This window comes from Pongo abelii, chromosome 14 (assembly GCF_028885655.2).
Source record: "Pongo abelii isolate AG06213 chromosome 14, NHGRI_mPonAbe1-v2.0_pri, whole genome shotgun sequence".
Taxonomy (NCBI): Eukaryota; Metazoa; Chordata; class Mammalia; order Primates; family Hominidae; genus Pongo; species Pongo abelii.
The window spans coordinates 38,538,592-38,553,159 of NC_071999.2; the positions used below are offsets into that span (position 1 = coordinate 38,538,592).

General features: G+C 40.4%; 1 long non-coding RNA gene across 1 annotated transcript; it reads left to right on the top strand.

The window, feature by feature from the left end:
* Window positions 1-749: 749 nt before the first annotated feature.
* On the top strand, window positions 750-6,523 carry LOC129049480 (uncharacterized). Its single transcript, XR_010136746.1, has 3 exons — window positions 750-1,082; window positions 3,744-3,967; window positions 5,733-6,523. It is a non-coding gene; the product is annotated as an uncharacterized LOC129049480 (long non-coding RNA).
* The last annotated feature ends 8,045 nt before the right edge of the window (window positions 6,524-14,568 follow it).

Below are 14,568 nucleotides of genomic sequence, written 5' to 3' on the forward strand. Positions count from 1 at the left end.
AAGAAAAGGGTTAATATGTGTAAAACATTTAGAATATTTCTCAGGATATTATAAGTTCTTAAAAATATTAGCTTTATTTTCACTATTGCATTAATTTCTGCTCTTCCTTTAATGATTTTTCTTCCATTTTTTGTATTTACTCTGTTATTAATCTAACTTCTTGGGTTGTATACTTTATTATCTGAAATTTTTTTCAATATGGGCATTTTAAGGCTGTCTACTTTCTATAATTACTGCCTTAACAGAATCTCAAAAGCTTTGATATGTAACATTATTATTTTATGTAGTTTTTAATTTCCACTGGTGTATTAGTTTTCTTTTGCTGCTGTAAAAAAATTACCACAAATTTAGTGGCTTAAAATAACACAAATGTCTTATAGTTCTACAGATCAAAAGTCTAACACTGGTGTTATTGGGCTGAAATCCAGGCGATGGCAGAGCTGTGCTCCTTTCTGGAGGCTCCGGGGAGAATTCTCTTCCTTAACCTTTCAAGCTTCTCAAGGCCCTCTGTGCTCCCTGGCACACTGCATCATTCAGACGGCTTCTTCTGCCTCTCTCCCAGGCATTTTAGGACCTTTTTGTTTACACTGGGTGCACCTGGATAATCCAGGTTAATCTCTTTATTTAAGGTCAGCTCATTAGCAGCCTTAATTCCATCTGCTACCTTAATTCCTTTTGTCACGTGACATAGCATTTCACAGGTCCCAGGGATTACAAAGTGGATATTTGGGGGACGATTTTTTTTTTTTTTTTTTTGCCTACCGCAACTGACTTATACATTTTTAAGTGTCCCAATACATGTGAAATTTTTGGTTGATTTTGATTTTTAATTTTAAAGCACTGAAGTTACACAATGCACTAATAATACAAATAATAACAAAAATAAAACAAAAACATGGTCTTTAAAATTATGAGTGAGTTAGTTTGTCAACTATCATTGTTTCTTTTTTTTTTTTTGAAACAGAACCTCGCTCTATCACCCAGGCTGGAGTTCAGTGGCACAATCTCAGCTCACTGCAACCTCCGCCTCCTGGGTTCAAGTGATTCTCCTGCCTCAGCCTCCCGAGTATCTGGGACTACAGGTGCGTGCCACCACGCCTGGCTAATTTTTTGTATTTTTAGTAGAGATGGGGTTTCACTGTCTTAGCCAGGATGGTCTGGATCTCCTGACCTGGTGATCCGCCTGCCTCGACCTCCCAAAGTGCTGGAATTACAGGCATAAGCCACCAGGCCCGGCCCATTGTTTCTTTTCTGATGGTGCAGATTGGAGGCAGGAGAGGTTAAAAAGTTAAACTGATTAGAAAGGAAGAAAAAAAATTCATTCTTGATATTATTGTCCACACAGTTAATCCTAGAATTTATGCAAACTATTAGAACAAATAAAAAATGTTGGATTGTATTTAGATACAAGATATAATATAAAATATTATTTGCATTATGATAACTGAGCAACAAATAATCAGACAACATAATTTTAAAAGACACAATTTATGTTAATAATAAAATCTCAAAGCTGCCCAGAAAAAAAAGTAATGAAAATGTCCAATATCTCTAAAGAAAACTTTTTTTAGAGATAGAATCTCACTTTGTTACCCAGGCTGGAGTGCAATGGCACAATCCTAGCCTTTGGCAGCCTCAAACTCCTGGGCTCAAGCGATCCTCCCACCTCAGCCTTTGGAATAGCTGGGACTAAAGGCATGTGCCACCATGCCCTTTTTTTTTTTATTTTTTGTAGAGGTGGGGTCTCGCTATGTTGCTCAGACTGGCCTGGAACTCCAGGCCTCAAGCTATCTTTCTGCCTTGGCCTCCCAAAGTACTGGGATTACAGGTGCAAGCCACTGTGCCCAGCCCATGAAAACATTTTTAAAAGACATGCAAGAAGAACTTATTGAGAGATGCATTGTTTTCACAATGGAAAGACTCAATATCATAAAGATGTCAATTCTCCCAAAATTACTTTATAAATTTAATATAATTGCAGTCATAGTCTCAATAGGAATTTTTAGGGATCTGGACAAACTGATTCTGAAATATTATGAAAGAGTAAATGGCCAACAAGTGCCAAGAAAATCTAGAAGAAAGAAAAATAGGAAGAGGAAAAAGTAGAGGAAAAATTCATAAGACTTTATAAAATTTTGTAATTTTATAAGTATAGAACAGATTCAGAGATAGAAAAGTAAATCAATGAGCAAACCTAGAAATCAGCACACAAAATAGGGAAACAGAATATGACAGGTAGTATCATAATTCAGTGGTGATAAAGTAGACTCTTCAACAGATAGTGTAGAACAGTTCATTACATACATGAAAAAGTTAAATCCATATTTCATGATATACAAATTCACATTCCCAGATTCAGGCTTAAAGATTGAAATTAAAAAAAAAAAGTCTTAGAGTGAAGCATGGAGATATCTTCATAGAACTAAAAAAAGGATGAAATATTGATACATTTAACTACATTGAAAATTAAATTTTAACTATATTAAAATTTAAAAGACACCATAAACAAAGTAAAAAGGAAAATCATATACTGGAAAACTTAGAGAAACCACATATAAATTGCAAATTTATTTTAAAAACTCTGCAATAACACAATAGAAATGTCGCAAACTATGTAAATACGCAGCTTAAGCAAAAAGCTCAAATGGACAACAGCAACTTCACTAGTTCTCACGGAATTGAAAAGTCAAGCGGCCAGGTACCACTTGAAACCGTCATGTCAGCAAATACAATTAATCGGGTGCACCAAGTTTTGGTGAAAATCTTGATCATTGCTAGTGAGCTTGAAAATTAACATAGCCCTCTTGGACAGCAATTTGTCAATATTTGGCAATGTTGAAACTGACCTATGGCCCAGGAATTCTACTTCTAATTTCTTTCTTTTTCTTTTTTTTTTTTTGAGATGGAGTCTCGCTGTGTTGCCCAGGCTGGAGTGCAGTGGCACGACCTCGGCTCACTGCAAGCTCCACCTCCTGGCTTCACGTCATTCTCCTGCCTCAGCCTCCCAAGTAGCTGGGATTACAGGTGCCCACCACCACGCCCAGCTAATTTTTTGTACTTTTAGTAGAGACGGGGTTTCACTGTGTTAGCCAGGATGGTCTCTATCTCCTGACCTTGTGATCTGCCCGCCTCGGCCTCCCAAAGTGCTGGGATTACAGGCGTGAGCCACCGTGCCCGGCCTCTACTTCTTCGTTCTTTAGGGTCTACTCCCATATACACTAGGCATGTGTGCTAGTGTAAATGTACAAACATGCTAATTGTATTCTTTGTAATTTAAAAAGTGGGGAAAAAAGTCATGCTCCTGAATAGAATGGATTTAAAAAATAATTGTTTTTACTGAAAAGTTTATTAAACAATCTTAAAGCTAGATTTACTAACATTCACAATGATAAATTCCTAAAGTGGCCAGTTAAGTGCAAAATGTGAATTGTAAAAAGATATTTAAAGGATATAATTTACATAAATTTAAAAACCATGCAAGATCATATTTAAATAAAACTATGCATGGAAAAAATAAGAAAAACCACGTGGGAACAATATAGACAAATTTAAGGAGGTTCACTCTGGGGAGGGAAGGGATGAAGGTGGGGCCTTACTGTATCTTCAAAGTCTTACATCCTTAAGGAGAAAAAAAAGCAAGTTGTTTCCAGTAGTATTAACATCTAAACATCTTGGTGATGATATATTTGTTACTTTTATTGTTAAAAATAAAATTTCTCATTTTATTTTGCATTTTGAAAAAGGAGACAGGAGGAGAGAAGAATCATGGACTCCCTGGGCACAGCACCGCAGGTGGCTTTGCCAGTTCTCCCAGCCCCGCGCTGCTCCTGCGCCTGCGCTGAGCCTACAAGTGTCCTCAGGAGACTTAGCCTAGCCTGGGTATCACCAGCAGTGGGCCAGGCCGCTTTGCCTTCAACTCCCAACAGTGACCTTGCAGAGGTCAGCCTGGGGCCACCAGGAGGAGTCAGTAAGAGCTTATCCTGTGGGGGCACTCACTGGGGCTGGTCGCCGGGAAATCCCAGGTGTTTTGTTGGTTTGAGTTTTGTTTTGTTTTTATTTTTCTTCCCCTGAGATCAGGACTGACGTATTGACGCAGTGCTCAGCACGCCCAGCCCACCGCGGGCCACTGCGCGGAGAGCCCCTGCCAGGGTCGCCTGCTCACGTCCCCTTATCCGCTCCTGGCGCGCGTTCCTGTCCTTCTCCTGCTGTGACTAGTGTGCACGGAAGGGCACAGTTGTGGCAGAAAGACTCGTGGCGAGATATCAAGATCCACAGGAAGTCATAAGAGAAAAAGCATTTTGTTTGAACTCCACCCACTGACCTTTTGTGGGTGAGCTTTTGGTGAAACAGTAACATCTTCAGAGCTCTTAGAGAGCCGGCTTTGTAACCCGGGGGAGAGACACCGCTTCCAAATATAATTGACGTGGCTTTCCTGCCTTAATTCGGGGTATCCTTTTTCCACCACATAATCTTCCCTTTGTCCGCGCTGATTCCTGTTTAGTTTGGCAAGGCCAGCTGCTGGCAGGCTCCCCCAGTGCTGAATGCTCCGCGCTCCACTGTGCTGGGCCTGCTGAAATAGCAGACAGCGCTCCCTCTCCCCCAGAATCGGGAGCCAAATGCCACACCGATTGTGCAACTTGTCTCTGGTTACCAGGAAAACGTAAAGAAATGCCAATGAAGCAGAAAGGTCGATAAAATTCTTTCCAACGCTTGAACAAAAAAGGTATTTTTAGGGCCCTAGATTTATGGAAGTCAATTCTTCCACTCCTCGCCAGACTTTCAAACCTCTTATTCTTTGCACTACATTATTTGAATAAACCGTAAATACCCTTAGTTGCTCTAATAGCAGGTCCATATTGTGCAAGGCGGCCATGGTCTGAAGACCTTATTGAATTTGAAAGACAGAAGTTCCGTTTCTGGCACATAAACTTGAATCAGGGCTATAGTTAAGAGTGCCAGTGAGGTCCACATTTTGACAGCTAGATAAGCAGGTCATTTATTCAAAAGGACTTTGAATCCATGCCCAGAGTCAAATGCAGCCCTTTGTAAAGCCCAGCAGGCTTGAAATAAAAACTTCTTAACTGAGTTGATCAGTGTCCTGCATTTTAGGGGTCAGGAAAGTATTTATGATAAGTTGGAAATGGAGACAGGGCAGGAAATTCTGGGCCTGGAAGGATGGCTTCCTCACCGGGGACCGCACCACCATGTTTTCTAATTTGTGTCTCGAGGGAAAGTTTATATTTTTTTTGCTGAAAATATTATCTCCTTGTGACAAAACCACAAGTCTGGGAAGAGAACACAAAAGGAATAAAGAACAAATGAGATCTGTGATGCCTCCTGGATAAAACTTTAAAAACCCATAGGCATCGGTCAATCCAATTTACTGAATAAATATGTACCAGGTGCTGTGTTAGGTTCTAAGGGGCTAAAATAACTAAGATACTGAACTAAAGTAGAACTATTGGGCTCCTAATGTGATAATTCTTTCCACTATAGACAGCCCTCTTCTTCCAAGGGTCCCTGCCGGGGTTTCCCCTACCCTAAACAGTGCCTTGGTAAAAATTAGGAAAGTCACCCCTTCCTTAAGACACTTGACTTTCCAATAGTGCCTTGGTAAGAATTAGGCAAGTCCTTAAGACACTTGACTTTCCTCTGGCAGAAAATTGCAAAGAAAGTGTGCACAAACCTACAATGTGAATGATGCGTTACTATGTGTGTGTGCCTTTGTTTAGGGCACAACCTGACCGGTCTGATCATCAGACGTGGTGATCCACACTCAAGATGGGAAAGAAAGCCAGAGGCGCAGCCTCCTGGAAGCCCCTAATCCCTGCCTCATCCACACCTTGTTGCAAAAACCACACCATCCTTCAAGACTTCTCCATGAAGCATCACTTCAGGGAGACTGTTTTCTTTTTCTTTTATCTTGGCAACCAGCTCAGCTTGAAAATCAAAGCTCCAGTGCTCCAGCAGGACCCAAAGGCTGCCTAAATGGACTGTATCTCTATGGATACATTCTCCGTGTGTGTGTGTGTGTGTGTTTCTTGGAAAATTGGAATTAGAGTCTTTCCTACTGTCTGTGATTGATTGCAGCCAAATATTGCTGCATTCACCCTGGCCATCAGACAGCCCTGTACATGTCAACCCAAGGTCTCACTCAAGCTCTCTCTCAAAGGGCTCCTGGGCCCCATGCAAATTTAGAATGGAGTAGACTCTGTTTAATGTGTTGCAGAAAATATCAGAGAATGGCAAACTCCTGTGGCCTGGACTTCTCAGAGTACACAAAAGACCGAAGACTGTTCTAACTTCACAGATGTCCTGTCAAAGGCTCATGTGGACCCCCCAAATAATCTGTTATGCAAGTAAAAACAGTTAATAAGTCGCCTAAAGTCTTGTCTTCCAGTCATGTTTTCCTCTTTAGATCTGAAAGAATTCTTTTGAGGAACTTCAAAATTCAAATCGTGGTATTAAGTTTGAGTTGGAATGGGTCCTTTCTCTTTTTCTCAGAATTATACTGAAATGAATGTGCTCTGCTACATCCTGGCATGCACTGGAGATGGAGGTTAGGTCAAAAATGAATAGGATGGTTCCTGCCTTCAAGCAGCCAATAGGAATAAAAATACTTTGCATATGTAGTTTCCAAATTGTTTTCATATATATCACAACACTCACAGCAGCTTTGAGAGGGAGATGTTATTACATATATTTTATAGGTAAAGTGGATGAGGCTCAGAAAGGGTGAGTCTAAGCTTACACAGTAGTGAGTTGAAGTGACACCCGAAACTCTGCTCTAAATTTTATCTTTCCCCACGAGTACAGGCTGAAGCTATAGTCCACAGAGCAAAGTAGTGTGATTAGTGTCACCTAAGTAGTGCAAACAAAGTTGTGGGCACAAAATTAGAGGGAGAAGTTCTCCCTGAGGGTGCAGTAAGGTGGTGTGAGGAATGAGGAAATGGAAGGGAGAAGAGGTAGGGTTCCAACTGGTGAGTCCCAGAGGAAGGGCGAAGGGCAGCAGGAATGGCCTGGCTTAGCGAAGCACCCAGAAAGGAGAAAGTCAGGCCTTGGTGAATGTTGAGTGGATAACCAAGCACCATTGGTCTGGAAGCTTGTGGGCTGGTCTGGAGGCTTGCCGGCTGTCAAGCTCTTGAAGGAATGAGATAATGAAGCTCCTGACAGGACAGGCTTTGAGCATAAAGTGATTTCAGTGGACCTGGGAGCCACTCGGGTAGTGACAAGCTCAGATTTGTGCTTGGTGGAGAAATGTTAATGTAGCAGCAGGTTGAGGAAGGGATTATCAGAAGGGATGGGAAAGGACACAAAAGATCTTCCAGGTCCTCTTAGGGCCAAAAGTGCAGATGTGGGGATCTCAACCCAGGCAGCAACAGTGGGAGCAGAAGGCAGGGGAGAAGCATGAGATTACAAAGAAACACACCTCAGGTCTGTTTTAGGGTGTTCAGATGGGGACTTCTAAGTGCACATGAACATAGTCAGTTGTATTCTTTTCCAGTGGAGGGATCCTAGCTTTCAGACATCCCCTTTTGTGGAAGCCAATTAAATGTTTTAAAATTAAAGCAGATTAAAGCGGAGCCGATCTGGCTGAAGAGGGACACTTGGAGGCCTGGTGCTCCAGCTTCCTGAGGTGGAGCCCTTGGCAACCAGCTCAGCTTGAAAATCAAAGCTCCAGTGCTCCAGCAGGACCCAAAGGCTGCCTAAATGGACCGTATCTCTATGGATACATTCTCCGTGTGTGTGTATGTGTGTTTCTTGGAAAATTGGAATTAGAGTCTTTCCTACTGTCTGTGATTGATTACAGCCAAATATTGCTATGTAAAAGTTTCAGAATTTCAGGATCCGGAAAGTACCTGGTCCCTTTGAGACCAATGTTGACCCTACTTGCATTTACAGCCAGCTGGTGGGCCACAGGTGTTCACTGAGTGTGGATTCTGTGTACACGCTTCCGCATGTCAGGGTGCTGCACTGACTGGCAAAGTCTCAGAGCTCAAGGAGGTTCTGTATTAGTGGGGGACACAGGCAACACATATACGTGAGCAAATAATACTTTTAAACATAATCAAGTGCCATGAAAAAAAAAAAAAAACAGGGTAATGTGATTGAGAGCCAAGGAGGCCAGACAATCTTACAAGGTGGTGTTTGACCTGTGATTTTCAAGAAGCAGAGGCTCCCAAGTAGATCTGGGGGATGTACATTTCAAACAGCAAGGCCAGCAAGCATCAAGTGCATGAGCCTGGTGCTGGCTCAGTGTGCTAGAGGGTCAAAGACAAGGCTATGGGGCTGGGGAGGGGTGAGTGAGTGCAAGAGGGAAAGAAGATAGGATTCTCGTTAGGCAGGCACCAATCACATGGGGCCTTATGGCTGGACCAACAAGTAGGATTTCATTCTAAATGTTTTCAGAAACTCAGGGGAATGAAAGGATCCGGTTGACATGGTAGGGCTCGCCCAAGCTGCCAGGTGCATAAGGGACTTTAAAGGACAAGAATAGAAGTAAAGAGCCCGTTAGGAGAGGGAGGATGCTGACTTGGACAACAATTGAATCAACAAGAGAACAGGGTTAGAGATATATTCTGGAGGTAGAGTCAACAGAACTTACTAATGAATTTAAGTGGGATGTCAGGGAACAAAAGCAATCCACAAAAACCCTTGTGTTTTTGCCTGGAGCAATTTAGTGGGTGGTGGCGTCATTTAAAGAGATGGGGGGACTTGAGGGTGGGAGTCAATTTGGCCTAAGGCAAGGGTTGGAGATTGGGGGCAGAAGCCATGGTTCTGCTTTGGCTCCTAAGTAGCAGAGGTACAGGAGGAGATGCTGAGTGTGGACAGCTGGTTGCTGATACTCAGGGGAAAACTGGGCTGGACATATGGATTTTTAAACTTAAAGATCCATAAGCATTATCTTTGAGTGCTTACTATGTGCTTGGCACCACTGATTTACCTAAAAAGTATTTTCCATTGTTGGAAAAGTGCTTCTCTGCTGCGAACTGGCTCCCAGAATAGCACAGAGCTAAGACAGAACTGGGTTGTGCCTTGGGCTGGATAGTGAGATGGAACAGCCCACCTGTTACCCAGAAGAAACTTTCCAGGGTAACCATCTGGCATCCTCTGCGGCATGCCAGATCTTTGGCACAAATCTGTCTTTAAAACAACAACACAATTAAGCTTCTGCAAAGCATGGTGCTGTGCAAATCTAGTGTTAGAGATATCATCATGACATCCATGTTCCTTTCCAATAGCATCGCTCTGCACCCAAACAAAGAAGCCTTTCAGTGTGGTTTGTGTTTAACCTCAGATGGAAATAACTATGTGGGAAAATAAATTACTCAAGGGCTCAAAGTACTATTCAGACCAATTAATACTAATTGCGTACCTACAGTATTGCCAAGTGTTTAATTTCTTTGGAATAATGCTTGATATTGCCAGTCCTTAAATGAATCAGCTTGATGTTGAGAATATCATACCATCATTATTTGTATAATTTGTATTATTTATGTTGTGTTGTATTATTTAACATTTGCTAGTTCTGTCGAGGAAGCCAGCAAAACATATTAAAGACACATTTCTTGACAGAATTAGATTTGCTTAAAAAAGAAAAAGAAGGAAAGGAAGGAAGACAGGGAAAAAGAGAGAGAGAGAAAGAGAGAAGCAAAGAGGAGGGGAGGGAAAGGGAGGGGAGAAGGGAGGGAAAAGGAGAGGAGAGGGAAAAGGGGAGGGGAATGGGGAGAAGGGAAGAAGGGAAGAAGGGAAGGGGAGCAGGGAAGGGAAGAGAAGGGAAAAAAATAAAGCAAGAAAGAAAAGAAGAAAGACCCTCTCTAGCACCCTCACGTAAAGTCAGATCTCTAGGGACAGTAGTGTGCTGGTGGTTTTAGTAGTCAGCAAGAAGCAGATAATAGACAACAAAGACTTTCTGCTCTTCCGCATATTTTCCATTCTTTGAATGTGAATCTCAGAAATCTAGACTGGAAGAGTTTTGAGAATTATCCATCTATCCTTCTACCCATCCATGTATTCAGTCACTAAGGAGAAAATATTTTCAGCCATGGTGGGGACAAGGCATGGGAAAAGTCTATGCTATCCATGGGAAACACTGTCTTAGGCACTTGGGTATTTGTTCATTCTCTTTAAGTATTTATATTGTGCCTACTACAAGCCATACATGGTTAGGCTCTGAAGATACACTTCAGAAAAAGATAGATATAGCCTCTGCCCTTAAATTTGTTTATGCTGTAGTAATTAAGTAATTATCAATATATTAATAAATCATAAAATACATAACTAGAAAAATAGTCTTTATTTTAATTGAATCAGAATCCGTAACAAGAGGACCTCACATGGATCTGGGAAAAAGGACAGGTTGGGAAAAGTTTCCTCAAGGAAATAATGTGTCTTTTGAGACCTGAGTGATAAGTAAAATAGACCAGGCAAGGGGACTTGGGTAGGGAGTAAGTGTCCCTAAGGAACTGTGAATCCAGATATTAACATAGGGTACATCTGTCAATAGGTGGAACAGCACCCTATGTTATTAGTGCCATTAGCATGGTTTAAAATGGAACTATAAGCGTTGAGTGCTTTTATTCTTAGTTTATCCTCCTTTTCCTGGGTTTTTGTTTTGATTTGGTTTTGATTTTTAAAAATAATTTAAACTGCCTGGGGGCTGAATCATAATTTGATCACTTAGTTTGTGACCATGGGCTGACTCAATAACACTATAAGGTGGTTGTGATGACTAAACGAGTTAATAGTACCTGGTACCGTGTACAGTGTATATTAGGCACTCAATACTTTTGGTTCCCTCCTCCCGTACATAAGCAATCAGTGCTTGTAAACTGCACAGCAAAGAGGTGATATCTGAGACTACTTAATAGTTGAAGAGGCATTTGACTTAGCCCTTATATTACTATCAAAGGCACAGGAACAGAATGTTATATTCAGGAAACATTTCACTTACACTGTACTACAATAAATCCTTCTTGTATTTTGAATCTTTTTTACTTTCTCCTGTGCTGCAAAAGAAAATTATCTGCTTTGAAATGACTCAAATAATTAGGGTCAGCTCACCTGTATCATCTTTTTTTCTTTAACCCAACTGATTAGTAACCTGAATTACATCTTCAAAGAACCTTTGAAATGTTGCATAACATAATCATAGTAGTAACAGCAGGTGGTAGAGCTCATGGGGCCATCTTAGAATTCTGCCTATGACCAGAAAGATTTTTTGAGTGTCTACTGAGGACCAAGCACTGGGATAGGGGCTGGGCTTTACCTCGAAGAGCCCCCATGAAATTCCAGCTTTCACAGAGCTTGTCACCTGGGAAGGCAGATAAGACGATGAATATGTAAACATAAAATAGAGAGGGATATGTTCTCTCAAGGAATTAAAGCATGGTGTTATGATAGAAACTTGGCATAGGTGGTCCTATTTTAGAGCAGGAAGACCTCTCTGAAATGGAGACATTGGAGTTGCATTTTTAATGATATAAGGAACCATCCTTGCAACAAGCAAAGATGCAACAGCAAAGTTTCTGAGGCAGGAGAAAGCTTCACATATGTAAACGATGAACAGAAAAAGGATTAGTGTTGCTGAAGTGAGCATTCTAGTTGTTAATCAAAAATGATAGGATACTCTAAAATGACTCTCCCATAAAAGTATTAACTCTCCATTAATGGATTTTATACTTGTTAGACTTCATTTCATTATCAAATTTCTGTAATAGTATGCTAGATCATCCTGAAAAATCTATCAATCAACTCTAACAACAAATATTTATTAAGCAACTTTTATATATCAGTCATTGAATAAATCAGTGAACAAAACAAAATGTCATGTCCTCATGGAACTTGCATTTTAGTGGGAGTGAAACACAAAACAAAATTTAAAATGGGTAAAATATAAAGTATGTTAGACTGTGAAAAGTGCTAAGGAGAAAAAATAATGTTGAGCAAAGACTTAACAAATTTCTTCTACCCATCCCTTCAGTAATCCAAATGTGCATACATCCATCCATACATGCCCCATATATCTTACATTGATGGCTTGCTTACTATGAGCCAGATATTGAGGATACAAATTAAATAAATTGTGAGACTTCCTCTTCTAGCTATGATACAGTTACTGCTGCCAGATTTGGCTCTCTGGCGTATCATAAAATTGGAGAGAAAAAAACTGAATCTTTCCACTATTGAACAGCAAGGGAACTGAGGTAAGGAAACGTCAGATGAGCCCCATATTTGTCCTAGCTTCTTGCTGGGGGCATGTTTTGAACTGCAGTGCAGGGAGTTAGAGCCCAAGCAGTGCACAGTGCTTTTGCTGAGCAAAATCTTCTCAGGCTAAGATCAGACTTCAAGATGACAGAAGCATCTGGAACTCTCAGGGAAGGGTACTGAAAAGGAGGGTTCTGAGGAGAGCTGGGACCCTAAGAATCTGTGCGTGTGTGTTTTGTGGATTCATGGCCATGCATTCAGAGGAAAAAATTCCATGAGTCCCAAAAGAAAGTGATTGCTTCAGGGCTGAGAGGAGACAATGAAATATTAGAAGCCATGTAAAGTTAGAAGACAGAATTCTGGAACAGTCAGTATGGCAAGCATCTCTGAGAACCTTGGGCATTTCGTTCAGACCCCAAAAGCACCTCAACCTATAAGCAAACACCACACCTCAGATAAGGGACCTAACTTGGAACTAAAGACAAAACGATACTCAAACAGCCCTAACAAAGAACCTAACCGAGCTTGTCAGAACAGGGAAGATTCCAAGTCGTTTACTTGTTTGCCAAACAAAATAATACTCTCTTTAATAAAAGACACTGCAAACTAGACCGGCTCTGTTCTCTAGTATACTGTAAAGCTGGAGAAAAAATACGAATTTTTCCATCATTGAACAGCAGGGAAAACTGAGATAAGGAAACATGTTTGAGCCCCATGTTTGTCCTAGCTTCTTAAGTAAAGTAGTATAATAATTGATTTTACTTTAAATGAACCTAATTTTAAATTAATAGTTTTTTTGATAAGACTACATTATTGTAATTCTTAGAACATCCACTGAAAAGATAGCTAGCTGAAAGTATAGGTGTAGATAAAAAGCCAATAGAGAATTTTAAAAGAATACTCAAAATTTTTGATTTTACAAAAAAGGTAGTGAAAAAAGGGTAAGAAGAGTAAAAAACAAACAAAATAGATGGGACAAATGTAAAACTAATCAATAAGAAGATAGATTTGAGCCAAACCATATCAATAATAAAATTAGATTTAAATATGTTAGGGGCCGGTTGCAGTGGCTCACGCCTGTAATCCAGCACTTTGGGAGGCTGAGGTTGGCCAATCACTTCAGGTCAGGAGTTTGAGACCAGCCTGGCCCACATGGTGAAACCTCATCTCTACTAAAAAATACAAAAATTAGCTGGGCGTGGTGGTGCGCACCTCACCTACCCAAGAGGATGAGGTAGGAAAATCTCTTGAACTAGGGAGCCGGAGGTTGCGGTGAGCCGAGATTGTGCCGCTACACTCCAGCCCGGGCGACCAGAGCCAAACTGTCTCAAAGAAAAAAAAAGTGGGTGGAATGTTCTTCATCAAATCCATGACCATAACTGGAGATTTTAACACCCCTCCTTCTGTTATTTATACAACTAATAGACAACTAGACACAAACACAAACAGTAAAGAATACAGCAAATTTGAAAAATGCTATCAACCCACAAGACCTAATTGACATTCAAAAAACAGTATACCCAACAATGCAGAATATGTATTCTTTTTCTTTTTTCTTTTTTTTTTTTGAGACAAAGTCTCACTCTGTCACCTAGGCTGGAGTGCAGTGGCGCCATCTTGGCTCACTGAAACCTCTTCCTCCCGGGTTCAAGCGATTCTCCTGCCTCAGCCTCCCGAGTAGCAAGGATTACAGGCACCCGCCACCACGCCTGGCTAATTTTTGTATTTTCAGTAGAGACAGGGCTTCACCTTGTTGGTCAGGCTAGTCTCAAACTCCTGACCTCAGGCGATCCACCCGCCTCGGCCTCCGAAAGTGCTGAGATTACAGGTGTGGGCCAACTTGCCTGGCCAGAATATGCATTCTTTTCAAGTACACATGCTGCATTCACCAAGATAAACTTTGTCTTAACATATTTCACACACTTAAAATCTTAGAGTAATATTAAATTAAAAATAAATGACAATAAAATATATAAATAATAATACATCTAGAAATAAAAAGAAACAATATAGAAAAAACAGCTATATGTTACATAACATATATAACAGAATATACAAATATTTATATAGACAAAATATAATAAAAAATTTAATATACAGAAATGCCACAAACAGTTGGATATTTAAAAACACATTATATAACCTACGGATCAAAGAATAAATCCAAAGGGAAATATTAGAAATCTTAAAACATATTTTGAATTAAATAATAATGAAAACACACAGTATGCTAAAATTTGTGAGATGCAGCTAAAGAAGTGTTTAGAAGAAAAGTTATAACATTAAATGTTTATATTAGAAAAAAGATGTAAAACCAGTAAGTCCCATCTTAAGAAGTAGAAAAAGAAGAATAAACTAAAA